The following is a 5,926-nucleotide window of genomic DNA, read 5'->3' as shown; positions in this document are numbered from 1 at the left end:
GTTTGAGCTAGAGCACATCGCTTCCAGAGACAGTCAGTTATGATGCAAAACCCACTATGGTGGAGGCAAGACATTCCCGTGCTTCATATCCTTACTATCAAATGAAAATGCAATTGATAGGGAGAGCTCTGAGTACCTTTTAGATTTAAGCACATCAAGAAGGAGAAGCCTGGCTCTCTCTCCAGAAGCTTTAAGAAAGGAGAGAAGAGGGGCCTGGATCCAAAGCCAGTAAAATGGAAGTGTGGTTTCCCACTGGCTTTGGAAAGCTTTGGTAAAGCCTCACTACAGGGGTCCCAACTCATGCAACCTTTGTGTGCCACTGGCACCACACAAAGAAAACTTAGACACAAGACATGTTATTGAGAACCAGCATTTACAGATGCAGAATAGTCCGGTATGCAAAAGGAAAAAAAATACACAGGAAAAAAAATAGCTGAAATGAGAGCTCCTATACAAGTTTTTCACTTTTGTTCTAGGAGAAGAATTGAAGAAATTGTCCTACCTCCTGGCTTTTCTGTATCTTCTTTTCTACCTGGAGCTGTTTGTCAAGACAAGCAGAAGGGATTGTTTTCAGCACCACACAAAAAGCTGCAGGTTCTTTTAAAATCCCTAGGTGGTTTCTCAGCAGAGCATGCCAGGCTTGTCCCCAGCTCGATGGTGAAGCTCACTAGGGAACACCACGCTTTCCAGGATCTGGAGGTAAACCCGTGCAGGGACGCGCTGAACGCGATCCAGAAGTTACAGGATGTCTTGCTGTGCTTCGTGTACTCAATAAGGACTGCAAGAGCAAAGGCAAAGTTCCCAAAGCTGTGGGTGGAACATGGCACTGCGTAGCACTGAGTAAATAAAAAGCAATTGATCGTTGGACTCGGGTATGACATCAGGTATTACAAAGGTTTATATACCATGGGCAGGACTCTCTATTCCATCTAAGAGAAATGTAGCCTTAAAAACCTGCCGGTGCACACCGCTGCAGCTAAAGCAGGAGTGAGGGATGCAAACGAGACATTGTGCTCAACTGTCGGCAGTCAACCGATTTATTTTCTTGGACAGCATTTGTAGGATTTCAAACACAAGACGTATTTTTTCTCAAAGGCCAAACATTACATTACCTCCCATAAGGACCTATAAAATGTATATGGCTTCTATATTATTTAAGGGTTTTATGTCACCAAGTACAACAGGATGCTGGTTCAGGCTACTGGATGCCATGGTCATGTGAACAAACCATGTAGGTTCAGCTTTTGACACAAAGTTACTTGTTTCAACACCCTCTTCAGCCTAAAATAAAGTTTACAAAGATAACTCTGAGATAGAGGAGAGACAGAGCTAATCTAAAATAAAAATTACTTAAGTTCAGCTGTGATAGGATGTAATATGATAACTTAAGTTAAAAAAAAATCTAAATAATGGCACTTATCAAGCCACACCAGCTTTGAAGATTTTCCTACAATCTGATATTGCAAAATTCTAGTCCTAATTCACAAGCTTTGATTTGCTCCTTTAAGCCTTTTTGTCACCTACTTTTAGGTTTGATGACATCTGCTGCCTGAAAAATTCAGAATTAGTGTCAGGTTTAAATAAATAAGGTGCTTTTTCAAAGAAAAAAAAATACATTCCTTGCAATATGTTAAATTATTGAAGTGGAAGGCTTTTGTAAAAGGTAATTCACATCTTCTTAACCATCTTGTTTGGGCTTTTTTTGTGCTGTTTGTTCTCAGCTAATGAAAAGAGACTCATCAGTACCATTGTTCTCTGCAGCCTTTTTCAAATTAAATCTATTCTTTGGGTTTTGGTGCTGCAGATAGGATTGCAAACACAGCAGTGAAAGCTCACCATGTTATTTCAAGTTCTCCCAGTAGAATATGGGCTCTGTTGACTAAGAGGGTCATGGGGACACCTAAAGAAGGATAGGAGAATGAATGACACTGAAATGAGACTGAAATCCCTTGCATCTGTGACAGACTCTGGGTGAGTCAGTTAATGTTGCTGTACTTCTATTTTCTTATTCATAAAAGGGAATAGTAATTCTTCACTTTCTCAAGAGACCAAGTAGGAGGCATCAGGGACTACAAGGTGTTTAGAAAGACACCAGGGACATCTCAATATGTGAGAATTGCTAAGTGTCTCTCATGTAACAAAGACACGGACTATCCCAAACTCCTGGTAAAAACAGTTGTTGGTTTGCTTTTGTTTGTTTGTTTTTAATGGGAATACTCACCTTTCTGAGGGGTACAAATGAATAAGTTTTTTTCTGCTCACTTTCCAGTTTTTGTATTAGTTAATGCTACTATTATTGAAAGAGAAGAGTGTCTTCTTAAGGAAAAAGGTGCCACATAGTGCAGATTTTAGGTTTAAAATCAATGGTAGTATGACATTCTCTCCTGTTAGCATTTTGGTTTCAAGCACTACAGCTATGAGTACTACCAGTGAGCTGGTAGGAAGACTTTTACACAGCATCCAGGATTGGTCTCGGAGGATATGTGAAATTACACTTCTTTCCTGTCTTTGCTGTGTTGGTCACTGAAGTAAAAATAACTTCAAATTAACAATAGTTAACAATTTGGAACTAAGAGTACAACTTGCAATTAAAGCTTTTGTAGCATAAGAACTCCCTTTGTTAGGAGTTAAAAAGCTAATGTTAAAGAATAATTCAATATTTATGGGGAAAATAAAGATGTGCTGCTGCATAATGGAAAGTCATTTTGCAAGAACTGCTTAGTGCTTACAATTGGAGACTGAGGAATCAAAGGGAACCTTGTGGACGGTGTCTACTACAGGCTGCCCAATCAAGGGGTGCCTATTGACAAAGCCTTCTTACTCCAGCTACTGGATACATCACACTTGCAGACTCTCATCCTGAGGACTTCAACCACCCCAACAGCAGCTGGAAATGTAGCACAGTGAGCTGTAGGCAACCCAGGAGACTCCTGGAGTGCATGGAGATAACTTAAGATAACTTCTTAAGCCAGGTGATAGACAGCCCTACCAGAGGAGAAGTGATACTGGACCTGACGGTCACCAACGCAAGTGAGCTGATTGGTGATGTCAAGACTGGAGGCAGCCTGGGCTGCAGTGATCACACACTGATGGAGTTCACAGTCCTGAGGGATATGGGTCGGGCAAAGGGAAAAGTCAGGACCTTGAATTTTAGGAAAGCAAACTTCCAGTTCTTCAAGGAGTTAATCAATAGGACCACTTGAGGAACCTGAATATACTGAAGTCTGTGGGACCTGACAAGATGCATCCCAGGGTCCTGAAGGAATTGGCTGATGTAGTTGCCAAGCCACTATCCATGATATTTGAAAAGTCATGGCAGTAGGTGAAGTCCCTGGTGACTGAAAGAAGGGAAACATTGCACCCATTTTTAAAAAAAGTAGATAGGATGAGCCTGGGAACTGCTGACCGGTCAGTCTCATGTCTGAGCCTGGGAAGATGATGGAACAGATCCTCCCAGAAGTTCTGCTGAGGTACATGGAGGACAATGAGTTGATTTGAGACAGCCAGCATGTCTTCATGCTGGTGGGCAAAGTCCTGCCTGACCAAGCTGGTGGCCTTCTATGATGGAATGACTACGTAAGTGGACAAGGGAAGAGCTATGGATGTTGGCTGTCTAGATTTCTGTAAGTCCTTTGACGTGGTCTCCCACAACATCCTTCTCTCTCAATTGGAGAGAGATGGATTTGAGGGGTGGACTGTTCTGTGGATGAGGAATTGCTTGGATAGTCTGTCACAGTAGGACCATGAGGTCCTGCACTCACACTCACCACCCATTGAGATGGGAAAGGAATCACAACAAAGTGGGCATGGGATTAGGATGAAGGACAGTCACTCACCAGTTATGGTCATGGGCAAAACAGATTCAACTTGGGGAAGAAAAATCAGTTTAATTTGTTGCCATTCATCTAAGTAGACATAACAACCACACCTTACAACACCTTCCCCCACCCCTCCCTTCTTCCTGGGCTCACTTTGCTCCCAATTTCTCTACCTTCCCCCCACAGTGGCAGAGGGGACAGGGAATAGGAGTTTCAGTCAGTTCACCTCTGCTGCTCTTCCCAGCATGGAAGTCCAGGAACAAGATGTTCCAACATGAGCTTCCCATGGAGTCACGGACCTCTTCAGGCTCAGCTCCTGGCTCTGGCATGGGGACTTCCATGGGCTGCAGACAGGCCTCCAGTCCAGCACACCTCCTGACCTGCTGGGTTTGAGGGTCCACCCCCACTCTGGCATCGAGCGACTCTTGGGGTCACAATTCCAGTCACAGTTGCCCTCAGGCTCAGCTTCCCTGCTCCAGCTGGTGTCCTCCATGACCTACACATGGGTCTCTGCTCCACCATTGAACTTAACTTCCATGGGCTGCAGGGACCTCCTTTACTTTCTCCTGCTCCATGTGGTTGAACTGGGTATCTGAGGTTCTCTGTCCTCTCCCCGCCTCCTCCTCCTTCCTCCTGGCAAAGCAGCTTTCTCTTTGTTTAGGCCAATGGTCATCTTTTGTTCATGTCAATGGCCTCTCCACCAGGTTCTCTCCACCTTCTTCTTTTCAGGACAGTCCTTCCCCTCACCAATATGGATTAGCAGAGGTGTTTCTCTAGTGCTAATTGGCTCAGCCTGGGCTGGGGGTGTACACCTTGGAGCCAGGGGAGCTTTTGCGAAGTTTTCCCTTCCCCCACTACCAAAAACGACCTGTGCACACACAAATCCAACACATGGTCACATCCAAAGGGTATTGTTCAACAGCTCAATGTCCAGATGGAGACAGGTGATAAGTGGTGTCCTTCAGCGCTCTAGAGTATCAATAGCATAGACAGTGGGATTGAGTGGACCTTCAGCAAATTTGCTGATGACACCAAGCTGAGTGGTGTAGGCTGGACAGGGCTCTGAGCAACCTGATGTAGTTGAGGATGTCCCTGCTCATTGCAGGAGGTTAAACTATATGACCCTGAAAGATTCTTTCCAACCCAAACCATTCTATGAGTCTATGATTTGCTCTCTCTTTAACATCCTTCAGCTCTTTCCCAGAAGATTTCTTCAAGAGGAGTTCTTTCAAAAGTTGTGTCCCCTTTACAAAATATGATGAACTGGGCAGTGTTTCCCATCTCCCTCATCTTCTGCTTGTCTCTAGCTTCTAGACTATGTGTGGGACCAATAACCTATTTTCCTCATCCTCTGTGAATTTAGAATCTGTTTATACGGAGCTACTGAGTGTGTTTCTTTATCCCCAGTTTCTGTTTTAGAAATATCCTGCTACAATGTGGCTTCCTCCTACAGCTGTAATGTGCTGGGAAAGAGGCACAGCAATGGACAGATCTCTCATGATTTCTTTTGGAGACTCATCCCACCAGCAATAAGCACAATAAGGAAGTTTAACATGACAATGATGGATGAAGCAGCAGATACCATCTTTTGGCCTTCCTGCAGATCCAGACAGATAAAAACCACACTAACTGGACTGATCCAACCGTATCCTGGGCTGCATCAACTGTATCCTGGGCTGCATCAAGAGAAGCGTGGCCAGCAGGTCGAGGGAGGTGATTCTGCCCCTCTACTCTGCTCTCGTAAGGCCCCACCTGGAGTGCTGTGTCCAGTTCTGGAGCCCCCAGCACAAGCGAGACCTGGAGCAGTTAGAACAAGTCCAGAGGAGGCCACGAGGATGATCTGAGGGCTGGAGCACCTCTCCTATGAGGACAGGCTGAAAGAGTTGGGGCTGTTCAGCCTGAAAAAGAGAAGGCTCTGGGGAGATCTTATAGCGGCCTCCCAGTGCCTGAAGGGGCTGCAGGAAAGCTGGGGAGGGACTTTTCATAAGGGCAGTTAATGACAAAACAAGGGGAAATGGGTTTAAACTGAAAGAGGGCAGGTTTAGAAGAGATATTGGGAAGAAGTTTTTCACTGTGAGGGTGGTCAGACACTGGCACAGGTTGCCCAG

Source organism: Antrostomus carolinensis, unplaced genomic scaffold (assembly GCF_000700745.2).
Source record: "Antrostomus carolinensis isolate BGI_N321 unplaced genomic scaffold, ASM70074v2 scaffold8174, whole genome shotgun sequence".
NCBI lineage: Eukaryota > Metazoa > Chordata > Aves > Caprimulgiformes > Caprimulgidae > Antrostomus > Antrostomus carolinensis.
The sequence above is the reverse complement of the archived record's forward strand: the minus strand, read 5'-3'. Positions refer to the sequence as shown.